The sequence below is a fragment of the Hyla sarda genome, chromosome 12, assembly GCF_029499605.1.
Source record: "Hyla sarda isolate aHylSar1 chromosome 12, aHylSar1.hap1, whole genome shotgun sequence".
In the NCBI taxonomy this organism is placed as follows: Eukaryota; Metazoa; Chordata; class Amphibia; order Anura; family Hylidae; genus Hyla; species Hyla sarda.
In genome coordinates, this window is record NC_079200.1 from 55,428,418 (window position 1) to 55,453,910 (window position 25,493).

A 25,493-nucleotide genomic window follows, 5' to 3' on the forward strand; every position below is an offset into this window, starting at 1 on the left:
GCGCAGGTGGGGGGGGGATGTAGGGTGCTGCCGGTCGGGTACAGACGGGGGTGCTGGTGTAGCTGGGGTGGAGGGCAGGGGTGCTGCGCAGCATCTTGGTGTCACCCCAATAGGTTGGTGTCACCCGGTGCGGGCCACTGCCCAAAAGAGGTGCTGAAAAAAAGCCCTAAATAAAGCCAGGGATACTGATCGTAAAACACTCCTTAAAAGAAGCCACCGAAAACATACTAGATTTAAATCCAATGTAGAAACTGATACTGGACACTTCTCCTTTTCATTAAAATTGAGTCCGTTAGCAGAAGTTATCAAAAAAATCAATTCATTCACACTGGGGACTTGTAGAAAGAGATCCAACAATCGGCAACATTAGATTGCAAAAACCTATGGTCACGTTCAAACGTACCAAAAATCTGAAGGATGTGTTGGTGAGAAGTCGTTTCTCTGCAAACACCAACGAGCCCGAAAATTGGTTGAAAAAAATGCAAAGTAAAGGAAATCGCAAGTGTGGACACTGTAACTGGTGTGCACACTACCTAACAGGAAAATATGTGAACATAGGAGGTGTCAACAGAGAATTAAAAGAAACAATCTGCTGCAGGTCCAAATATGTAGTACATGTGATTATTTGTGAGTGCAAAAGATTTTATATAGGGAGCACTATCAGGCCGGTCAACATTAGGTTTCATGAACATGTAAAATCAATCAGTACCGGTAAAGGATCCCCACGTTTGATAGATCACATTAAACATTCACATAATGGCAACACTAAAAAACTTATGTTCATGGGTATCCAGAAGCTAAATCTAATAGAAGGATGTGACAACATTAAAAGACTACGTGAATTAGAAGCCAGATATATTTTGCGCATGCAAGCGCAAGAAAAAGCAGGTCTTAATGATAGAATAGATATAGGAGTCTTTCTATAACGTTGCGTGAAGAAGATTTTTTCAAGTGGAAGACAATAGTGTTTTTAAAGTTGTATGTAATACACATGACACCTTGTAGTAATGAAATTGCATTTAAATGGCTGCACTGCATTTTATTACCGTTTCTACTTGTCTTAGCATTATTGCCCTTCTCAGGTGCACATAAATACCCAGTCAGTTTGTTAGTAACATTGCCGTGTTCCTTTATTCTGTACTAGTTCCTACATTTACTTGATACTTCCTACGTATTTTTGACTTTTGTCTTTGGAACCAGACTATTTTTTCTCTTGATTTTGATTCAGCCTGTCTGACTACGCTTTGTATCCTGACCTACATTTCTGACAACTGTACAGTTTCTTGTTTACTGTTTTGGACCTAGTAATGTAATCAGAACAGGAACCGCGGCCCAGTTGAGAATCTAAGAAGTCACTTAGGGTTGATAGTCAAGTAGGCAGGGATAGTGGCTGTAGGTAAGCTCAAAGCTTATCCCTGCTCCAAGTGACAGTAAGGCTGGGTTCACACCACGTTTTTGCAATACAGTTCTTGATTTTGATGAAAAACGGATTCCTCAAAACTGGACTAAACTGAAACAAAACGTTTGTACAAATTTTAACCTATATACGGTTAAAAACCGTAAACGGTTTAAAAATTTATGTCCGGTTGCATCAGTTTTTGAAGAAAAAAAAGTATACGTTTTTAACTTTTCACTCCATTATGAATAAAGTTTTACTTGTTTGATTTAAATTCCAAGAAAAAAAACTTTTGATGTGCACTGCACATGTGCAAAGTTAAAAACTGTATGGTGAAAAAAGGATAGAACCGTACACACATACGGTTCTGTATGGTTCCCATTGACTCCCATGTTTAAAAAAACTTATACAGTTTCAATACGGTTTTTCACCCGGACCAAAAAACGTGGTAGGCTACGGTTTTGGGTTCAGGAAAAAAACTGACAAACCATACAAGACACAAAACGGACACAACCTCAATTGGCATACGGTTTTCAATGGAGAGTCATTGCATACGGTCTTCAATATGGTTCCATATGGTTTTCAAATTGAAAACGTATACAGGAACTGTATTGCAAAAACGTGGTGTGAACCCAGCCTAACACAGGCCCCAATACAGCATCTGTTGCGCTCCTGTTGAATTGAACACCTTCAAAGCTTTAGTAAAGCAGATGCAGGGACTTACTCAGCTAGTCCAAACTATAGCAAAGCGGGTTCAGGCCCAGGAATCAGCTTGGATTCGGCTTTGAGAACCTCTGCTGCTCTGGCAGCTGAACCAAAGATTAAGTTATCTGATCACTTTTCTAGTGATCAAAAGGCATTCATGTTTTTTTGTGAAAGTTGCAAATTGCATTTTTTTATGCGGCCACGGAAGTACCCCTTTAATGTTTAAATTTAGACTTATATTGTTTTATAATGTAAAAGATTTGCTGGTCAGTTACCCCTCTCCTGACTATACAAATAACAGGAGATAAGTGGAAAACATCTTTCCATACTATAGAGGGGAATTGAAATATCTTATAATGCCTTTTGGACTGAGCAATGTACCTGCTGTATTTAAAAATCTTGTCAAGTACATTTTTCGAGAATTTTTAGGAAGGTTTCTAGTGGTGTATGTAGATAATATCCAGATTTATTCCTTGGATTGTCATCACAAGTGAAACATATGCAAAATGTTGTGAAAGAAGAACAATTCTTGGGTTCTGCCTTGTCTCCTAATGCGTTCAAAATGGATCCTGCCAAGGTGCAGGCCATTACAGAGTGGGTCCACCCAACCAAGGCTCTCCAGATGTTTTAAGGTTTTGCAAACTACCATTGTAAATTCATAAAAAATAAAGAAAAATATTCTATAATTGTTAAACTTTTGACAGATCGGACAAGAAAGGGAGTGAATCTGGTCAACTGATCGCCTGAGACGGTGGAAGCCCTTGTGCCCATCTTCGCCCCTGTGCCTTCTTTTCTCAAAAATGTTCTAATACTGAAAGTAATTATGATCTTCGTAATAGACATTAACTGGACATCAAGTAGGCTTTTGAGAATTGGAGACACTTCCTGGACGGTAAGTAATTACTGATAACAAGAATTTGACCTTCCTGGAATCGGCTTAGCGCCTCAACCCTTGTCAATCTCGGTGGGCCTTATTCTTCACCAGTTTTAACTTTGTGATAGTCTGTTGTCCAGGTTCAAAGCTGACACTTTGTCTTGGAGCTTTTGTGACAATTAGTTCCAAGACTGAGATCCTGAGACCATTGTACATGAGGGGGTTGTGGTTTCAGCAGTTCAGATATGAATGCTAGTCAAGATTCAGCTCCGCGAGATGTTCCTTGTGATAAAACTTTTTGTTCCCAGTCAATTCCATCTACGTGTTCTAGAGGAATGTCATACGTTTCCATTGGCAGGTCATCCAGGTATATCGGGTACTTAGAAGTTGGTTCAAAGAAGGTATTGGTGGCATATAGCAGGTGAATTATGAATTATGTCCTCTACCCATTTCTGAGAGGCCCTAGACTCATCTGCCCATGGACTTCATAATCGATCTACCCTAATCCCCCCCCCCCCTTAGAAGGTAAAACTGTCTTGTGAATAGTGGTGGATAGGTTTAGAAAGCCAAGCCACTTGGTTCGTTTTGAAAAAAAACTTCCCCATAACCAAATCCTCACCAATCTCTTTGTTAAGTATATTGTACGGAACCATGGTTTCCCTGAGAATAATTAGGGACATTTATCAAGGTATTCAGAGCCTTTATTCATTTATTTATTTTTTGCTTACTCCGGGTTCACAAAAGTTGCATGTGTAACTAAGCACTTTTTTGTGCGACTTTTGTGGGTAAGCATAAAGTTGCAAACAGCCTTACCTAAGCAATTTTCTGTTTTCACTTTGCAGTAGTCCATTATATTTATGATGTGCCAATGTCGCACGTAGGCATAAAAAATTCTCAAATCCCTATAAAAAGTCGCAAGTCAACAAAGTCGCAAGTCGCAAAGTCGCAAGTACAAAACTCCCTTACATGAGCAATTTTAAAAAGGCCACTTAGACTTTTGTGTTTTGCTTATGTGCTCCAAATGCATCAACCCCCTGTGTTAATATGATAAATATGTAGCACATAAGCAAAACTAAGGCAAAAAAAATGCCTTCAGAACTCGCTTACTAAAGCAAACAATGATACATGTCCCCCATTGTGTCTAGGTTCTAGCAAGGGGAGAGAATGAATCAAAATTTGGAACAGTTTCCCAGATGTTATGTGTCAGATAATCAAAATGAGCAGCTTTTTGCCATTAGTTGAGTTTGTATTGAACAATCATGAAAATTCCTCTACCAGTCTATTTCTATTTCTGATAATACTGAAGTTGTTTTTTTTTTTATCCAAAGCTGCACAAAATGAGCCCAGGTTTAAAGAGTACCTGTAATGAAACTAAGCGTTTAATATATTGTTCCTTATGTAATTATAAGACACTTTGCTATTTACTTGCTGTTAAAATTGTCAACCTTTATATGTTTTTAATGTGATTGAAAAAATGGCCACTAGGTGGCTCTGTTCTGTTCTCAGCACAAGTCAAACAGTTAGTTTGGTCTCCTCCTGGCTTCGCAGAAGACCAAACTCAGGAAGTGCGTGAGGGGCATGGCGAGGCACAGCTCTTGCAGGCTTCAGTGATGTCGGGTCTGCTGGGAAATGCCTGCTTTCTCCTGCCGGGAGCTCACACAATTTGAGCAAGGTGAAAGGTATGAAACAAAGCTTTTTAAAGCTCGGGGGAAAAAAATAAGGGCAGGACGGGTGTTGGGAGTAGTTAGAAGTAGTTAGTTTAGAAAATATGGTTCGAAGACAGGAAACTCGAGGAACGCTGAAGAGATACAGAAAGAAATCACCAACAAAAGACATACTTGTGGCTCTAGTTTTCTTATAGGACATAAGGTTTGTATCTCAGAGTACCCCAAGGTAAACTGGCTCCACGTTTTATCAGCCTTATGAAGTAACAGGTAAGTTAAGTTTATAGTTAGAGATGAGCTATCTTTTAAAAAATTTGATTCGGCCGATTCGCTAAATTTTCCGAATTTATTTGCACTGAATCTATATTAAAAATGGCTATTTCTGGCCTACAGAGAGCCTCAATAGGGGTGTAGAACACTTTGCTGTGTTCTAACATGCATATGGAGTGTGCTGGGGTAGTGAAATATTACTGTTATTCAGTATGACATGCAGATTACAGGCATCGCTTTTAGAATCACTGCCGCAGAGCGGCACAATGACAGAGCCTGGAGGTGGCATCAGTATGAGGAGACCATATAGTGGCTGAATGACACAGCTTGGAGGTGTTGGCAGCATGAGGAGACCATATAGTCGCTGAATGACACAGCGTGGAGGTGTTGGCAGCATGAGGAGACCATATAGTGGCTGAATGACACAGCTTGGATGAGTCTGAAGCATGAGGAGACATATAGTGGCTGAATGACACAGTGCGGAGTTGTTGGCAGCATGAGGAGACCATATAAAGGCTGAATGACCCAGGCCCAGCAGCATCAGTAAACCATATATTGCCTGAATGACACAGCCTGGAGTTGGCTGAAGCATGAGGAGACCATATAATGTCTGAATGGCACAGCTTGGAGTTGGCAGCAGCATGAGTAGACACCAGGGCTGCACAATCCCTAAGAAAAAAATACAAATTCTGAAATTTAAACTGAAGATTTTGGGTAGCTATTGCTACCATAACAACATTTTTATTTCCAGACCCTGGCCCAGCAGCATCAGCAAACCATATATTGCCTGAAGGACACAGCCTGGAGTTGGCTGAAGCATGAGGAGACCATATAATGTCTGAATGGCACAGTCTGGAGTTGGCAGCAGCATGAGTAGACACTAGGGCTTCACAATCCCTAAGATTAAAAGAAGAATTCTGCAATTTAAACTGAAGATTTTGGGTAGCTAGTGCTACAACTATTGCTACCATAACAAAAATTTTTTTCCCAGACCCAGGCTCAGCAGCATCAGTAAACCATATATTGCCTGAAGGACACAGCCTGGAGTTGGCTGAATCATTAGGGTACCATATAGTGTCTGAATGGCACAGCCTAGAGTTGGCAGCAGCATGAGGAGACCATTGAAATGTAAGATTTTGAAATTGAAATTAAGGATTTTGAAATTGAAATTTCACTACTCTGCCTGAAATACTTATTGCGTATGTCACGATTCGGCTGGCTGGAGGTGGATTCTCTGTGCCAGAGAGGGATTGGCGTGGACCGTGTTGGTGGACCGGTTCTAAGTTGCTACTGGTATTCACCAGAGCCCGCCGCAAAGCGGGATGGTCTTGCAGCGGCGGTAGCAACCAGGTCGTATCCACCAGCAACGGCTCAACCTCTCTGACTGCTGAAGATAAGCGCGGTACAAGGGAGTAGACAAGAGCAAGGTCGGACGTAGCAGAAGGTCAGGGCAGGCAGCAAGGATCGTAGTCAGGGGCAACGGCAGGAGGTCTGGAACACAGGCTAGGAACACACAAGGGAACGCTTTCACTGGCACAATGGCAACAAGATCCGGCGAGGGAGTGCAGGGGAAGTGAGGTATAAGTAGGGAGTGCACAGGTGATGACACTGATTAGGCCCGCTGCGCCAATCAGTGGCGCAGTGGCCCTTTAAATTGCAGAGACCCGGCGCGAGCGCACCCTAAGGAGCGGGGCCGCGCGCGGGGACAACACAGACGGGGAACGGGTCAGGTACGGGAGCCGGGATGCGCATCGCGAGCGGGCGCCTCCCGTGTTGCGAATCGCATCCCGGCTGGGAGTGATATTGCAGCGCGCCCGGTCAGCAGGTCTGACCGGGGCGCTGCGAATGAGAGGACGCTGCGAGCGCTCCGGGGAGGAGCGGGGACCCAAAAAACGTTGGATAGCACGGAGTCCGGAGGGGCGTGGCCAATCTAATACGGCAGATAGTTTATCTGGGTCCATTTGTAGTCCCTGGCCAGAGACTAAGTATCCTAGGAAAGGAAGAGACTGACATTCAAAGAGACATTTTTCCATTTTGGCATAAAGTTGATTGTCCCGAAGTCTCTGAAGAACCATGCGGACATGCTGGCGGTGTTCTTCTAAGTTGGCAGAAAAAATCAGAATATCGTCCAGGTAAACCACAACACAGGTATATAGGAGATCACGAAAAATTTCATTAACAAAGTCTTGGAAGACGGCAGGGGCGTTGCACAGGCCAAAGGGCATGACCAGATACTCAAAGTGTCCATCTCTGGTGTTAAATGCAGTCTTCCATTCGTCCCCCTCCCTGATGCGGATGAGATTATAAGCACCTCTTAAGTCCAGCTTGGTAAAGATGTGGGCGCCTTGTAGGCGATCAAAGAGTTCCGAGATAAGAGGTAAGGGGTAGCGTTTTTTTACCGTGATTTTATTAAGTCCGCGGTAATCAATGCAAGGGCGTAGGGAGCCATCTTTTTTGGAGACAAAAAAAAATCCAGCTCCGGCAGGAGAGGAGGACTTGCGGATAAACCCCTTTTTTAAATTCTCCTGGATGTACTCCAACATGGCTTGGGTTTCTGGAGCAGACAGAGGATAGATTCTGCCCCGGGGTGGAGTAGTACCCGGGAGGAGGTCAATAGGACAGTCATAAGGCCTGTGAGAAGGCAAAGTCTCTGCTTGTTTTTTGCAAAAAACATCAGCATAGTCCAGATAGGCCTTAGGAAGACCAGATACCGGGGGAACCACAGGGTCACGACTGTGAGTACTGGGAACCGGTTTAAGACAGTCCTTGTGGCAAGAAGTACCCCAGTTCTTGATTTCCCCTGTGGTCCAATCAAGGGTTGGGGAATGGCGTTGAAGCCACGGTAATCCAAGAAGAATTTCTGAAGCGCAGTTAGAGAGGACCAAAAATTCAATTTTTTCGTGATGGGGTCCGATGCACATTAGGAGAGGTTCCGTGCGGTAACGCACGGTACAGTCCAATCTTTCATTGTTAACAGAATTGATGTAGAGGGGTATGGCGAGACTGGTCACCGGGATGTTGAACCTGTTGATGAGAGAGGCCAAAATAAAATTTCCTGCAGATCCGGAATCCAAGAAGGCCATAGCAGAGAAGGAGAAGGTAGAAGAAGATATCCGCACAGGCACAGTAAGGCGTGGAGAAGCAGAGTTCACATCAAGAGCTGTCTTACCTTTGTGCGGAGTCAGCGTGCGTCTTTCCTGGCGGGGAGGACGGATAGGACAATCCTTCAAGAAATGTTCGGTACGGGCACAGTACAGGCAAAGATTCTCCATGCGGCGTCGTGTCCTCTCTTGAGGTGTCAAGCGAGACCGGTCAACTTGCATAGCCTCCACGGCGGGAGGCACAGGAACGGATTGCAGAGGACCAGAGGAGAGAGGAGCCGGGGAGAGAAACCGCCTCGTGCGAACAAAGTCCATATCCTGGCGGAGCTCCTGACGCCTTTCGGAAAAACGCATGTCAATGCGGGTGCCAAGATGAATGAGTACATGCAGGTTAGCAGGAATTTCTCGTGCGGCCAGCACATCTTTAATGTTACTGGATAGGCCTTTTTTAAAGGTCGCGCAGAGGGCCTCGTTAATCCAGGATAATTCGGAGGCAAGAGTACGGAATTGGATGGCGTACTCGCCAACAGAAGAATTACCCTGGACCAGGTTCAGCAGGGCAGTCTCGGCAGAAGAGGCTCGGGCAGGTTCCTCAAAGACACTTCGAATCTCCGTGAAGAAGGAGTGTAGAGAGGCAGTGACAGGGTCATTGCGGTCCCAGAGCGGTGTGGCCCATGACAGAGCTTTCCCAGACAGAAGGCTGACTACGAAAGCCACCTTAGACCTTTGAGTAGGAAACTGGTCCGACATCATCTCCAAGTGCAGGGAACATTGCGAAAGAAAACCACGGCAAAACTTAGAGTCCCCATCAAATTTATCCGGCAAGGATAATCGAAGGCTGGAAGCGGCCACTCCCTGCGGAGGAGATGCAGGAGCTGGCGGAGGAGAAGATTGCTGGAGCTGTGGTAGTAGCTGCTGTAGCATCACGGTCAGTTGAGACAGCTGGTGGCCTTGTTGCGCTACCTGTTGCGACTGCTGGGCGACAACCGTGGTGAGGTTGGCGACAACTGGCAGCGGGACCTCAGCGGGATCCATGGCCGGATCTACTGTCACGATTCGGCTGGCTGGAGGTGGATCCTCTGTGCCAGAGAGGGATTGGCGTGGACCGTGTTGGTGGACCGGTTCTAAGTTGCTACTGGTATTCACCAGAGCCCGCCGCAAAGCGGGATGGTCTTGCAGCGGCGGTAGCAACCAGGTCGTATCCACCAGCAACGGCTCAACCTCTCTGACTGCTGAAGATAAGCGCGGTACAAGGGAGTAGACAAGAGCAAGGTCGGATGTAGCAGAAGGTCAGGGCAGGCAGCAAGGATCGTAGTCAGGAGCAACGGCAGGAGGTCTGGAACACAGGCTAGGAACACACAAGGGAACGCTTTCACTGGCACAATGGCAACAAGATCCGGCGAGGGAGTGCAGGGGAAGTGAGGTATAAGTAGGGAGTGCACAGGTGATGACACTGATTAGGCTTGCTGCGCCAATCAGTGGCGCAGTGGCCCTTTAAATTGCAGAGACCCGGCGCGCGCGCGCCCTAAGGAGCGGGGCCGCGCGCGCCGGGACAACACAGACGGGGAACGGGTCAGGTACGGGAGCCGGGATGCGCATCGCGAGCGGGCGGCTCCCGCGTCGCAAATCGCATCCCGGCTGGGAGTGACATTGCAGCGCACCCGGTCAGCAGGTCTGACCGGGGCGCTGCGAATGAGAGGACGCTGCGAGCGCTCCGGGGAGGAGCGGGGACCCGGAGCGCTCGGCGTAACAGCGTATATGAGGGGAGTACAATACGCTTCACTTTGCTTTAAACAGTATTTGTCTAGAACAGCAGCAGGTGTGTACTATTGTCTGTCCTTTCATAGTAGATAGACCCTTGACAGATTAGCAGGTACAAAATAGTACACTACTTAGATGTAGGTATGTGGTATGCAGAAAAATGTGCTACAGAACGCTTAAAAATACTTATTTTTACCTGTGTCCCAGATTCCAAAATTCCTTTATAATCAAAAATTGTCAGAATACCACCTGACATTCAAAATAATAAAATGATACATATGTTCTCTGAAGAAAAGGATCCTTCATTAGATGACAATATGAGTATTGTGTGTTCCAGTGACATTAGCTCATCGGAGGAACAGGAAAACATGAAACAACTTAATTCTGCATCTTAAGAACCACAACAAAGAAGGTATGACTTAAAGCCTACTGGAACTGAGGAACTTCAAAATGGTAAATCTACCACCTGGGATAGTCAGTCAATTCCAACAGCCAGTAGTCAGTATCCACAGTTCCCTGTTTCTGCTAGTCCTTGGCAAAATTCCTTTTATTACTTGTCTGGTATCAACATGGCAATAATGCTGGGAGATTAACTCAAGGATACCCACATGTTTCCTACAATACACAGTCAATATATGGAGACAATATAGTGGCTGAATGACACAGCCTGAAGCATGAAGAGACCATATAGTGTCTGAATGGCACTGCCTGGATTTGGCAAAAGCATGAGGAGACCATTGAAATTTAAGAATTTTAAATAGAAATTTAAGATTTTGAAATTGAAATTGAGGATTTTGAATTTGAACTCCCAAGTTTTAGTGTCCCGGCCCCCGGCATGTGGGTACAAAGGACCAAATCTAACAAGGAGTCACATGTCATATGGCATCACAATGACAGAGCCTGGAGGTGGCATCAGTATGAGGAGACCATATAGTGGCTCAATGACTGCCTGGAGTTTGTGGCAGCTTAGGGAGACATATAGTGTCTGAATGGCACAGCCTGGTGGTGGCTGAATCATGAGGAGACCATATAGTGTCTGAATGGCACAGCCTGGAGGTGGCTGAAGCATGAAGATACCATATATTGGCTGAATGGCACCGCCTGGAAGTGGCATCAGGAGTCCTGAAAGTGACCCTAATGCACGGAATTTCTGAAACTGGGGATCAGCACCTTAATTATGTTTTGCAGTATCCATGGCAGCACAATAAGAGAGCCTGGAGGTGGTAGCATCAGCATGAGGAGACCATAGAGCAGCACAATTAGAGAGCCTGGAGGTGACAGCATCAGCATGAGGAGACTATAGAGCAGCACAATTAGAGAGCCTGGAGGTGGCAGCATCAGCATAAGGAGACCATATGGTGGCACAATGACAGAGCCTGGAGGTGGTAGCAGCAGCATGAGGTCCATGCCAACTCTGAGGGACCCACTGACTGTTGACTGGGTGTGTCGGATGTCACTTGGGATGAAGTGGATGACCGAGTGAACCTCACTTGGGATGAAGTGGATGACCGAGTCAACCGATCAATCACGGCTGCTCGCGACATCACTGCTAGCTGACCCTGGGAGCTCAGACCTCTCACTGCAACTACGGCTGCCACAAACCCCTACTCTGCTGTGACCTCTGCCTGCGCCTGATGAATTTAGGCCTCTGCCACTCCTCTGTGCACATCCTGGCACTACTCTGCCTGACATAGTTATTGCGTATATGAGGGTAGTACAATACGCTTCACTACACTTAAAACCGTATTTTCTAGAACAGCAGCAGGTGTGTACTATTGGCTGTCTTTTCACATTATCTTGGCCCTTCAGATTAAAAAGTACAAAATAGTACACTACTTAGATGTAGGTACCGTATTTATCGGGGTATACCACGCACCGACCTATAACACTCACCCTCATTTTACTAAGTATATTTGGGTAAAAAAAAGTTTTTCACACAAATATCCTTGGTAAAATGAGGGTGCATGTGTGTGCATGCATATACCCCGATACACCCCCAGGAAAGGCAGGGGGAGAGAGGCCGTCACTGCCCGCTTCTCTCCCCCTGCCTTTCCTTGGGTCTAGAACCCTGCTGCCGCCGCTTCTCTCCCGCTGGCTATCTGCGCCACTGCCCGTTCTCTCCCCTGACTATCGGTGCCTCTGCCCATTCTCTCCCCCTGGCTATCAGTGCCGCTGCCCCATTGCCGGCGCCGATAGCCAGGGGGAGAGAAGGGGCAGTGGCACCCATTGCGGGTGCAGCTGCCCCGTTGCCTCCCCCATCCCCGGTTGTATAATTACCTGTTGCCGGGTCGGGTCCGCGCTGCTTCAGGCCTCCGGTGGGTTCGTCCCCTGTGTCGTTGCTATGCACTGCACGGCGCAGCACAATGACGAGTGACGTCATTGCGCCGCGCCGTGCAGTGCATAGCAACGACGCACACAGGAGGCCTGAAGCAGCGCGGACCCGACCCCGGCAACAGGTAATTATACAACCGGGGATGGGGGAGGCAACGGGGCAGCGGCGCCGGCAATGGGTGCCACTGCCTCTTCTCTCCGCCTGTCTGTCGGCGCCGCTGCCCCATTGCCGGCGCCGCTTCTCTCCCCCTGGCTATCGGCGCCGGCAATGGGGCAGCGGCACCGATAGCCAGGGGGAGAGAATGGGCAGCGGCACCAATAGCCAGGGGGAGAGAAGGGCCGGCAGCAGGGCTCTAGACCCCAGGAAAGGCAGGGGCAGAGAAGCCGGCAGCGGTGGCGGTCTCTGCACCTGCAAAGCCACTGCAGTTCATTGATTTAAAGCGCCCGCTTTAAATCATTGAACTGCAGCCGCTTATCGGCGTATACCACGCAGGTAGACTTTAGGCTAAAAATTTTAGCATAAAAAGTGTGTGTTATACGCCGATAAATACGGTATGTGGTATGCACTTATAAGGGCAGAAACATTTTCTACAGCACACTTAAAAAAGTATCTGAGTATACCACCAGCCGGTGAGTACTTTTGCCTGGACTTTCACAGTATCTAGGCCCTTGACAGATTAACAGGTTTAAAATAGTACACTTCTTAGATGTAGGTATGTGGTATGCACTTATGAGGGCAGAAAAATGCGCTACAATACGCCTAAAAACTCAATTTTTTTGTAAAACACCAGCCGGTGATTACTTTTGTCTGTCCTTTCCCAGTATGTAGGCCCTTGACAGATTAACAGGTAAAAAATAGTACAGTACTTAGATGTATGTATGCGGTATGCACTTATGAGGGCAGAAAAATGCGCCACAGTACGACTAAAAACTCAGTATTTTTGTGAAACACCAGCCGGTGATTACTTTTGTCTGTCTTTTCACAGTATGTGGGTCCTTGACAGATTAACAGGTAAAAAATAGTACAGTACTTAGATGTATGTATGCGGTATGCACTTATGAGGGCAGAAAAATGCGCCACAGTACGACTAAAAACTCAGTATTTTTGTGAAACACCAGCCGGTGATTACTTTTGTCTGTCTTTTCACAGTATGTGGGTCCTTGACAGATTAACAGGTACAAAATGGTACACTACTTAGATGTACGTCTGCGGTATGCACTTATGAGGGCAGAAAAATGTGCTACAGTACCCTTAAAAAAAAATTTGCACAACACCAACAGTACAGAACAGTGCTGCAGCCAAAAAAAGCTGTGTACGAAACACAAAATTGCACTCTGTCAAAGACAATTAGGAATGGACTGCTGGGTATTTTACCGTCTACAGACTAGTATAACCAGCAGATGATTTTTTGTGGAACAAAGACACTGAATCGCGCTGAAAAATTATTTCTGCCTCCTCTGCTAAGGTTTATGAAGGTGAGGCAGCTTGTTGAAATGTATGAGGCAACACACAGCTATCTGCCCCTCTCTGTAATACTATGCCGAAGAAAGTGACTGGGAGGTTAATGCCTGCAGCTGTAGTAAAAATCCTTGACTAAAGGGACTTTAGATTGTGTTCCTGTTACTGGAGTACCAAAATTGCCTAACCCAAAAATGACACTTGACACGTGCCTGGAGAAAATTGGGCCCCAAGGCCCGTTTATCAAAAAATATATTAAATATTTAACATTTAAACAATATTCACAATATTAACAGTATACCAACTTAGAAAGGATCCCTGGAGGGCAACTAAAAACCACTCTGTAAATTCCACCACATTTCACCACCACATGCACTACCAAACACATTACCCATGGCCGCAATCACCTGGCCCACAGGCACCCACATGACTTAGTGCATGTACCCAATTACTCCTGGGGCCCCGACCACCACCAGGAGGCCCATTCCAACTGTAAATTACCAAACTTATCCTGAGATACCACCTCCAAGGACCCTTTTCCTGCCACAGATGAAAGTGTGTGACCCCTTACCCACTTTCATCCTACCACGCAGTCTCTATCCCTTCCTGCAAGGCCAAAGCACAGAAATCAAAGCCTATCGCATTCAAATGAATGCCATCCCCATCCAAAAACTCCCCAGGCTCCCCCTCTAACTCACTATGCCTCCATTTCCCACCTCCTTGTTAGCCTTGATCCTAGCCTTATTCACTTTCGCCACAGACCTAGCATACCGCCAAACTCGCCGCGCCACCATCTCCGACCAGACAGAAATGATGCCCAGAAACGTAGCCTGCAAACGCAAATGATCCAACTTGATGTCCCGAATCAACTCACAGGAAGAGAGTCACCCCCCAGGAGAACCACCAGCACATCTGGAGGACGATCCAAGGTAGCATGCCGATAAACCTCCGGCAAAAAACGTCCCCAAACCATACCTCCAAAAAAATCTAATTCATCCAAAGGGTTTCCCAGGATTTATACAAGATATATTCAATTTCCCATTAAGGCTTATGCCTTCATGGAACTAATTTCCAAAACTTGGGAACCCTATAATATTAAAACATATATCTTTATTATTTATTTATTAAAACTTTTAACACTTGTGAGAAAATAATAATGATGTGCTTTAAATACACAGTCAGGGAACAGATAACGTGGAATGTATATTCCTCTTGTCCTCTATATTATGGTTGGATATTCTCCCAAAGGATATTTATAATTTCTTCCACTCAGTAGTTAAATTCCTGCCTCCAATCCATATATTACTATCATTTGCTCTCTGGTCCCTAGGCTGCCTATTAAAATGCCATGTATTGGCACCCCCCCCCGACGTTTTGCCGGCCGCGACCAGCTTTATCAAGGGTCGAGGTGCTAATGGTTCAAATCTCCATGCCCAGGGTTTAAATGTCCTCTGTTTGTAGGTGGGGAATTTTTGTCATCATTCCCCGTCCAATCAGATCATACCACGTCATGATTAGGATAGTTTTTGCTTGTTGGGCCATTCACTGCATGAGAAGTCACTCCTAGGTGACGTCAATACAGTTCCCTGATTTGTTCTCACCTTGTCGCAGGTTCCGATCATGCGCCTCGCCTACTATTGTTTCGGCGATGCGCATCATTGGAGGTTCCATTCATATGCATTGGAACTCCCTCCGTCAATCCGGATCTGCGCCTAGTGATCCTCCTCTCACCACGCGTCTCGCGCGACTCACGCATCCACATGACCGGTCAGCTGATCTCTTTGTTTATGTTTGCATTCATATGAGTCATGTGACCGCAATACGCCGGTCACCATTGGTCACATTCCTATTAATAAGGTTCTAACTTCATTCCAATTTCAATTGTTCTTATTATATCATTTGTGGTGGTCTCTTTTATCTCACAGGTGTCCAACAATATTATTACTATATATCAATTTTCAGTAACCAATTTATCTTAGTTGTTATTATATAGTATTATTAAGCCAGTTATTAAGCCAGTTTAATCTACATTATAATATATAGAAGGGGATAGATGGGTACACCCATTCCTGACTATAGTCCCCAGGAGCAACTATGGAACACAGACACAAATTGATAGTGAGACAATGTGGAACCATCCGAGTGAACCAACAATGTCCTTGGGCAGACCGCCAAAAACTCCTCCATGCAACGCACCGGACACACCAATGTCCCAGGCAAAGCGCCCAAAGCCACCCAATGGCCCGCACCAGTCTGATCCATCTTGGACCGGTGAAGACAGCAACAGACCAGCTCTGGAAACAACTCTATGTCCATAAAAGACAAGCCCCCAAAGCTCTACGGCTCCGAGAGACCCTGAATGCCCCAAAAAATGCCAGCGAGAACGCCAGACGAAACAGCAAGACCTCATTAGGATCAAAACATTGCACCTCTACCTGTTCCGCCAAAAACTTCAACAACTCAAAGGACACCGGGCACCGACGATCAGCCCTCCTCCCCCTGCCGATAGCCCCTCAAGGCCCGGCGAACCAAAAATGCTTCGTAACATCCTCCAAACCACGGATAGCAAACTAAAAAGCCAAGGTCGACATTCTACTGTAAACCCCAGAAAAAAACACCCCCGATTCATACAACTCCCAGAAAATACAAAACCACCGTCACCCAGTTGTCCGCCACTTCACACACATCCACACTGCGCACCAACTCCTCCCAATCACGCCAAACCTTAGCATAGGACTCCCAGGTATGATCAGCCAAAGAATGCCGAATCAATCCCGATGCCGACTCAACATCACACTCCAAAGCTCTTCGGGACAAGGGATACCACATCGCTCCGCCACCGGTGCCAACGTGCAATACCTGTCCCACTGAAAGCGAGAAAGGGAGTCAGCAATGGAATTCAGCACTCCAGGCACATGCACAGCAATAAAAAAGCATGCAAAAACAAGCTCCGCAACACCAAACGGCGCAACAAGCGCAACACTGACGGTGAATTAGAAGTCTGATTATTGATTGCATAACCACACCCATATTGTCACAACGGAAATGAACCCGCCTACCCCGTAACCAGTCACCCCAAATCTCTGTTGCCAACACAAATGGAAACAGTTCCAACAACACCAGAGTAGACAACAGTCCTTCCTGCCGCCAGGACTCACACCACGCCCACCAAAATAAGCTCCAAAACCCAGCGAGCCTGCCACATTCATGAACAGCTCCAAGGCGGCATCCTCCACCACCTCGGCCATCCAGACCGAATGCCCCTTGTGCACAGCCAAAAGGGACTCCCAAACCGCTAAATGTGCGCGCACATCCGCAGACAACCGAACAAAATGGTGAGCCACAGAGACGCGGGCCGTGGCCATAGCCAAACGCCTACAAAACACCCTTCCCATAGGCAAAATCTTACATGCAAAATTCAACTTACCTAATAACGACTGTACCACACTCAAACGATCCTTATGACACATCCGGCAACGAGCCACACATTTCGGCAAATCCTCCAGCTTATTTTCCGGAAGGCGGCACTCCATCTGCTCAGTATCGATAATGATGCCCAAAAATGTAACTACCGTCGCCGGACCCTCGGTCTTGTCACCGGCCAACGGAACCCCAAAACGGTGAGCCACCGCCTCCATGGTATGTAACAGTACTGAACAGATCTGCGACCCAGCCAGGCCCACAACCAAAAAATCATTGAGGTAGTGCAACACAGAGGACCAGCCGGCCTCCTGCTTCAGCACACATTCCAGAAAACAACTGAAAGCCTCAAAATAGGTGCACAAAATTGAGCAACCCATCGGAAGGCAACAATCCACATAAAAACTCTCCTGCCAATGAATCCCCAGCAAACGCAAACTATCCGGATGCACTGGCAACAACCGAAATGCCGATTCCACATCCGTTTTTTCCAGCAAGGCCCCGTGCCCAAACTCGAGAACCCACTTAACCGCTTCATCAAAAGACGTATAAGACACTGAACACGCCCCCCTGGCAATCCCATCATTCACTGATGCCCCAGCCGGATGCGACAAGTGATGGATCATCCGGAACTTCCACGGATCCTTCTTAGCGACCAAGCCAAGCGGTGAAACGACCAACCCTTCCAACGGAGGTTCCGCAAAGGGGCCCGCCATTCTGCCCAACACCACCTCCGCCGCCAGCTTAGTTGACACCACCCCTGGGGTCTCGTCAGCCGACACCAGATTATGCCCCCCGCAACCAGACGCCACTGCCGAACTAGGGATCCAAAAACCAAGAGTAAAACCCTCCAACAACAGTGCTGCCGCCGCCCTATTTGGGTGCCGGCTTAAAAACAAGTGCATCTCTGCCACTCTCACCAAAGTCATTCCGGGCCTGCAAAGTCTCCGCAACCTTTTCTTCTACCCCGCTTAAAACACAGCGCGTACACTCGTGTTTAAAGCCACAGGCGGAGGCGAACCTGCAGGTCCTCTCGTTGAACTGCCAGCAGCAACCTCTCCGTGCTCCAGCCAACTGCCCGGCTGCGGAAGAACCGCCGGCTGCCCCCTGAAAGGGCTGAGGCCCACCCCTTGGAGCCGCTAAAGGCGCATCCATAGACCTATGTCCTTGTGATCCCACTGCAAGGACGGACGCACCGCCTTCTGCTGACGAAACTGTTCGTCATAGCTCAACCAAACAACCCCCCTCCCCGTACGTTCGATAGGCCTCCCCGATACTGTACAAATGGCAAAACAAAGCGGAATAATTGGCCGGAGCCCTTTCCCCAATCACACTGGCAAGAATAGTAAACGCCTGGAGCCAATTAGAAAAAGTGCGGGGAATCAAGTGATACTGATGCTTTTCCTCCTCCTTACTCTCCTCCGGCTTCTTGCGGTATAAATTGAATTTCTCCATCGGAAGTAACAAAAAGATTTCAACGTATTCGTCCTTCCAAATCTTTTCCTTAACTTCCTGCTTCTCTAAGCAAACATACACCTTTCCCTTGGCCGCATGAGCGAGGCGCACCTCTTCACCCCAGACCTCCTTGGGTGCCACCGCTGAGGCATCCTTGACCACAGCCCCCACCAGCAGCGCAACAGCAGCAACTGCCCCCGAGACCGAAACTGCCGTCAGGACAACCCCACCACTAACACCGCCACTAGTCACTGGCCCCAAAGCCAACTCCCCAGCTGCCCCAGCACCACGACCTGATGCCCCCACACTGGCAATGGAGAGAAGACAGCCCCCCCATCCCCAGTACGCTGCGAAAACACCCCCAACAACTGAAACAACAAGACACGGACAGAGACATCACCCCCCCTCCCCTACAATCCCCACACCCCAACATAGAGCACTCACCAGGCTGCCCTGAGACAGCCGTCCCAGCAGCCGCCAAGCCCACAGTCCACTCCCTGGACTCGTCAGCTCCAGACCTCCTTGCAGACGCAGCCGAGGGGCCCGACCGGACCCGCTCCACTTCACCACCAGACACCGAAGGCCGATCATCCGCCATCACCGCTGCAGAGGAAGACCGTTCCACTTGATCCACCACCTCGCCGTCCTCCAGGTCAGTAGAGAGGGCAGGACTATACTCCCGGCCGCCACGCTGTCCCCTGCCACCAGAACTCTGGCGCCGGTCAACAGACAATTTTCCATCACGGGCCCCTGGTGCCGCCGACTGCACATGCCGCCTGCTGGAGCACTCCCCCGCTGACTGCGGACGCCGCATCTCTACAGCACTATCTCTCATCATACTTGCTGCAGAAGTTCCAGTCTCCCCAGCAGTTGATAGCCTGCACAGCCACTCCTGACCACCAGAGGGCGCCCACACATCAAAAGAGGACACAGCAGGAAGCCTCCTCTCTGCTCGACACACTCTCACAGCCCCGGCAGCTGGGACGTGCAGGGAGCCAGTTCCCTGGCCGAGCAGGAGGAGGAGCAAAGCCGGGCCCAGACTCCCCCCCCCCACCCCCCCCCCCCCCCCGAAGTCACTTTCACAGCTCTCGCTGCAGATGAAGTCCCCGCCACCACAGGTCCCCGGGATGGACCGCTGGGACTACTCACCTGCCACTGCGACCACGGGGTAATCTCCAGGCTCAACCACTCCGGGGGATGAGACCGGCGGGTCCCGTGCCGTACCTACAAGAGGGGAAGTAGCCACCTGTCCGTCCGCAGAACCTCTGCCCAGCACAGACCGGAACTGCTCCCCAAACCACCCATCGCCATGACATTTTTCCACCTCCCGCAGCTGCCCAAACAAGGCCTCCAAATCCTTCAGGTATGATCTTTACCGCCACTGAAATAACTCTTCCCCTACCAGCCCTTAAGTAACCTCCTAGCCCCTGCCCCTTGAACTATTGACCCCCCCCCCATATCCCTTATCTCCAGCCCCGACTGACCACTGCCTCACGCAAAGCATCCCCCCCCCCCCCTATAAATACATATTACGCACTGGAACAACTAAACCCCTTGTCAAGACGCTATTCCGCTATGGGTTCCCCTCTGCTACATCTGCTTACATTTAAGTGAAAAAAACAAAGCTCTCCCTCCCCGAGAACGCTGATGTGACAAGGAGGATGTTAAACACTGCTGGACTGCTCTTTTCTCTGCTGTAACACACACACACACTGGCTCTGTAATGTATTGTAATGAAGTGAGGAGCCGGAATTATGGCTGCCGATTATATAGGGCTGTGACATCATGGGAGTGACTGGCTGCTGATAGGCTGCATCCTGCATGTGATTCAGGGTCATCCCGCCTACTTCCCTTCCCGTCTTCCCAGCGTTCCTTGCCCCCTATACTGACATGTGTATATGCCATGGAGCCTGCCCCGCAGTAAATGGAGTTTAATTAAGCGATTCACGTGATAGAATCACAACAATATTTGCATTAGTTGTGAATCGAATATTTCCAGAAATTCGTAATGAATTCGGGTCCGTCAGCTTCAATTAGCTCATCTCTATTTATAGTAGAATTGAATAATATTCTCTAATTCTTTGAGAACACATAATGCCTTTCACTTGTTCTTTACTCAAAAAGTAGGCTTTGATTCGGCCTGTCTGACTATGCTTTCACTGTTTGTTTTTAACTCCGTTTTGTACCTTGTGTTTTGCCTGTTAACCCCTTGTATCCTGCCTGCTACCCTGATGCTGTACAATGTTTTTATTTTTATTGTTGTGGACCTTGTTAAACCCCTGCACTTAGTTGAGGATACTTCTTTAGGGCGGATACTCAAGTAGGCAGGAAAAGTTTCTGTGGGTGAGCTCTGGGCTGCACTTATCCCTGCCCTACGTGACACTATTTGCTTTCAGTAGGCAGCAAAGTGCATAATTATAGTCTTGGGATCATTCCATTTAATTTGCTTGAGTGGTAGGTACTTACAAACAGAAATCACCAAATACAGTGGTACAAATAAGATTACCCTGGGGTTGAACTAGAATGGGATGATTAGGTAGGTACAAGGGGCCTCTACTATGTTCCATTTACATAATTTCCCATTTTCTACTTATTCAATATGTATATATATATATATATTTTTTTTTTTTTTTTTTTTTTTTTTCACCTCTCAGCCCTGGGACACCTAAACAGGTAGGGAAACTAGATCCCATATGGCTTTTCAATGGTCCTATCCAGTGAAGAAGAAGTGACCTTGCACACATATGGCTTCTCTTGTTGAGTCGTAGTGAATTACTGGCTTGGCTGTCTCCATAATTCTCATAAACCTACCAAATTTTTAACCTAGCTCTGAGTAGGACACAACATCATGACCTTTACAAGGCATGACCATTGACAAATAATGATAGTTTGCTCTAGCAACATTCCTGGTCATCTGAAAATTGACCCGCTACTTGTTGCTTGACAACCATAAAATTGCAGTTGTGATTAATGTCGGCAAAATGACTCCAGAAGATGCGTACTGTAACACATACCAATGACTAGGATAAGAAAAGATCACAGAGGAACAACGAAGTAAGACACATGGATGAAATTAACCACTTGTCCCACATAAGTAGTGGCATTCTAAACAGGGGTTGGGCTTTACTGGACAGCCTAAACCAAATATCTTTTAATGTTTTTTAATAATGTTTTGCCCATAGAATGCACACTTACTATCATACAAATGCAAATGTATGCAAAATGCAATATGTGAACACAAGCTAAAGATTTCAAATCTTCATAAAACACCTCTATTGTGGTTAAAAACATATTCTCTTTATTGCAATATTTCACCAATAACGCACTTTAAATCAGAACAGGCATCAAAACTATATATGAGTCTAATCAGTTCACCTCGCTAATTAGGTTGGTCTGATTAGATGAACTGCAGTGATAAGACTCCATTAAAAATTATTTCAGTGTAAAATAGAATATAATATGACTGAAAATGCATGTCTGCCACATGAGCTAAAACAGGTAAGCACAATGCATACCAAAGAACCTCTATGTTATTTTCTAATAAAAGCCTATGATACAAAAAAAAATCCCAGATGCTTCTTTAATGGTACATGCTTTGCCTTGATTCAGTTACTTAAAGTATACCTATTGTTAACAAAAACTTTTGATATAAAGTAGATAATTCTATTCTATGTATATTTGTAATATACATTAATGAAAAAATTTGTGTATTTTTGGGTGAAAAATATTTTTATATTTTTGCCTGTGTGTCTGTATGAGGAGTCCAAATACAGGAAGTGAGGGCAGGACAAGCGGGGCTCTGTGCAGGCTCCTGGATTGTCAATCATCCTGCTGTGTGAGCTAGAGATGTGTCACAGCGCCTCAGTGCACAGAGCGCTGCTTGTCCTCAGTGTACAGAGCCCTGCTTGTCCTCAGTGCCCAGAGCCCTTCTTGTCCTCAGAGCACAGAACCCTGCTTGTCCTCAGTGCATAGAGCCCTGCTTGTTCTCAGTGCACAGAGCCCTGCTTGTCCTCAGTGTACAGAACCCTGCTTGTCCTCAGTGTTCAGAGCCCTGCTTGTCCTCAGTGTTCAGAGCCCTGCTTGTCCTCACTGCACAGAGCCCTTCTTGGCCTTACTGCACAGAGCCCTGCTTGTCCTCACTGCACAGAGCTCTGCTTGTCCACCCACACTTCCTGTATTTGGACTCACAGAGACACACAGACAAGAGCTGTAGGGACAAAAATATACACATTTAAAGGGGTACTCCGGCGCTAAGACATCTTATCCCCTATCCAAAGGATAGGGGATAAGATGCCTGATCGCGGGGGTCCCGCCGCTGGGGACCCTTGTGATCTTGCACGCAGCACCCCGTTACAATCAGTCCCTGAAGCATGTTCGCTCTGGGTCTGATTACTGGTGATCACGGGGCCAGAGCATTGTGACGTCATGGCTCCGCCCCCATGTGATGTCTTTTTTTTTTTTTTGCTGTTCTGGCACCATAGGGGCTTCCTATATGCGACCTTCCCCCCCAAAACCATTTCAGCAAAATTTGCTTTCCAAAAGCCAAATGTGACTCCTTCTCTTGTGAGCATTGTAGTGCGCCCAGAGAGCATTTTATGTCCTAACATGGGGTATTTCCATACTCAGAAGAAATGGGGGTTACACATTTTGGGGGGAATTTTCTCCTATTACCCCTTGTAAAAATGTAAAATTTGGGGGGGAAAAACTGCATTTTAGTAAAAAAATAAAAATTTTTTCATTTACACATCCGACTTTAACAAAAAGTTGTCAAACACCTGTGGGGTGTTAAGGCTCAATGTACCCCTTGTTACGTTCATTGAGGGGTTTAATTTCCAAAATAGTAGGCCAAGTGTTTTTTTTTTGCTGTTCTGGCACCATAGGGGCTTCCTAAATGCCCCCAAAAACCATTACAGCAAAAGTTGCTTTCCAAAAGCCAAATGTGTCTCCTTCTCTTCTGAGCATTGTAGTTCGCCCGCAGAGCATTTTACACCCTAACATGGGGTATTTCCATACTCAGAAGACATGGAGTTACAAATTTTGGGTGGCATTTTCTCCCATTACCTTTTGTAAAAATGGTAAATTTGGGGAAAAAACTGCACTTTAGTGAAAAATTTTTTTTTTTTCATTTACACATCCGACTTTAACGAAAAGTCGTCAAACACCTGTGGGGTGTTAAGGCTCACTGGACCCCTTGTTACGTGCCTTGAGGGGTGTAGTTTCCAAAATAGTATGCTGCCAAAAGGGGTTCCTAAATGTGACATGCCCCTCAAAAACCATTTCAGAAAAACTCACTCTTCAAATTCCCATTGTTGCTCCTTCCCTTCTGAGCCCTCTACTGCGCTCGCTGAGCACTTCACATACACTTATGAGGTATTTCCTTACTCGAGAGAAATTGGGGGGCTTTTTCTACTATTACCCCTGGGTCTACAAGAACATGAGAGTGTAAAAAATGAAGATTTTGAATTTTCTCCTTCACTTTGCTGCTATTCCTGTGAAACACCTAAAGGGTTAACAAACTTTCTGATTGTCATTTTAAATTCAGGGGTGCAGTTTTTATAATGGGGTCATTTGTGGGGTGTTTCTAATATGAAGGCCCTTCAAATCCACTTAAAAAATGAACTGGTCCCTGAAAAATTCTGATTTTGAAAAATGCAAACATAAAGTAGACATATTTAATATGTGAATCAATATATAATTTATTTGGAATGTCTATTTTCCTTACAAGCAGAGAGCTTCAAAGTTAGAAAAATGCAAAATTTTCAATTTTTTCATAAAATAATAAAAACCAAGAAATGATGCAAGTATCGACAAAAATGTACCACTAACATAAAGTAGAATATGCCACGAAAAAACAATCTCGGAATCAGAATGAAAAGTAAAAGCATCCCAGATGGGCTCCGTCCCCAAGGGGTTAAGGAGTTAATAGTCCCCATAGGGGACTATTAATAGAAATCACTTCATTGCCAATACTGTTCAGTGCTATACATAGGGCATAGCACTGATCAGTATTATCGGTGATCTTCTGCTCTGATCTGCTCGATCTCAGACCAGAGAAGTAGACCCATGGAGACACACGGAGGCAGGTGATGGGACCTCTGTCCGCCATTATGGATGATCGGATCCCCGCGGCAGCGCCACTGGTGGTCCAATCATCCATTTTACCAACCGCAGTGCTGCAGATGCCGTGATCTGTATTGATCATAGCATCTGAGGGGTTAATGGCAGACATCAGCATGATTGCTGATGTCCGCCATTACCTGCGGGTCCCTGGCTGCTGATAGCAGCCGATACCTGCTGCGCATGACACAAGCACCACTCCGGTGCTCGAGGTTATGTTCAGGATGTAAATGTACGTCCTGGTGCGTTAAGTACCAGGGCACCAAGACATACATTTACATCCTGTGTCATTTTAGGGGTTAAATATCACTGTAGTGTACAATATATAGAAAGAAGCTATGGAATAGCGCACAGTGTTAGGGACTTTCAAGTCCGTGGGTGCAGTCCTCAAGCTTGACCAAAGCTATGTAACAAGTAGAAAAAAGATGGAAGACAGAACTCCAATAATATGGTGTCCAAAAAGCGGGAAGTTCTATTGGCCCATCATTATACACGATCCGCTGGGAGACCAGGGAACATCGCCTTAAGATAATAGGAATCAGAGCTGCAGCATTCTCGTCCCGGAGCGTGTGTACCCTAGGCAAAAGCTAACCGCCCCCTGGACTGTACCCTTTGGCACACCCCACCTTACTACTGGGGTGACACACTGTAGCAAACCCCCTCCTCATGTAATCTCCTTACTTCTAGGGTAACACACTGTAACAAACCTCCTCCTCATGTAATCTCCTTAATACTGGGGTGACCCACTGTAACAAACCTCCTCCTCATGTAATCTCCTTACTACGGGGGTCACACACTGTAACAAACCTCCTCCTCATGTAATTTCCTTACTACTGGGGTGACACACTGTAACAAACCTCCTCCTCATGTAATCTCCTTACTACGGGGGTCAAACACTGTAACAAACCTCCTTCTCATGTAATCTCCTTACTACTGGGGT

The 25,493-nt window shown here is 46.6% G+C and overlaps 1 protein-coding gene across 1 annotated transcript in view; it reads left to right on the top strand.

The window, feature by feature from the left end:
- The first annotated feature begins 4,474 nt into the window (after nucleotides 1-4,474).
- Nucleotides 4,475-25,493, top strand: part of EDN3 (endothelin 3) — a 163,855-nt gene continuing 142,836 nt past the window's right edge. Inside the window, exon 1 of the mRNA XM_056549078.1 lies at nucleotides 4,475-4,654. The gene's annotated coding sequence lies outside the window, so the exon portion shown is untranslated. The remainder of the gene's footprint in view (nucleotides 4,655-25,493) is intronic.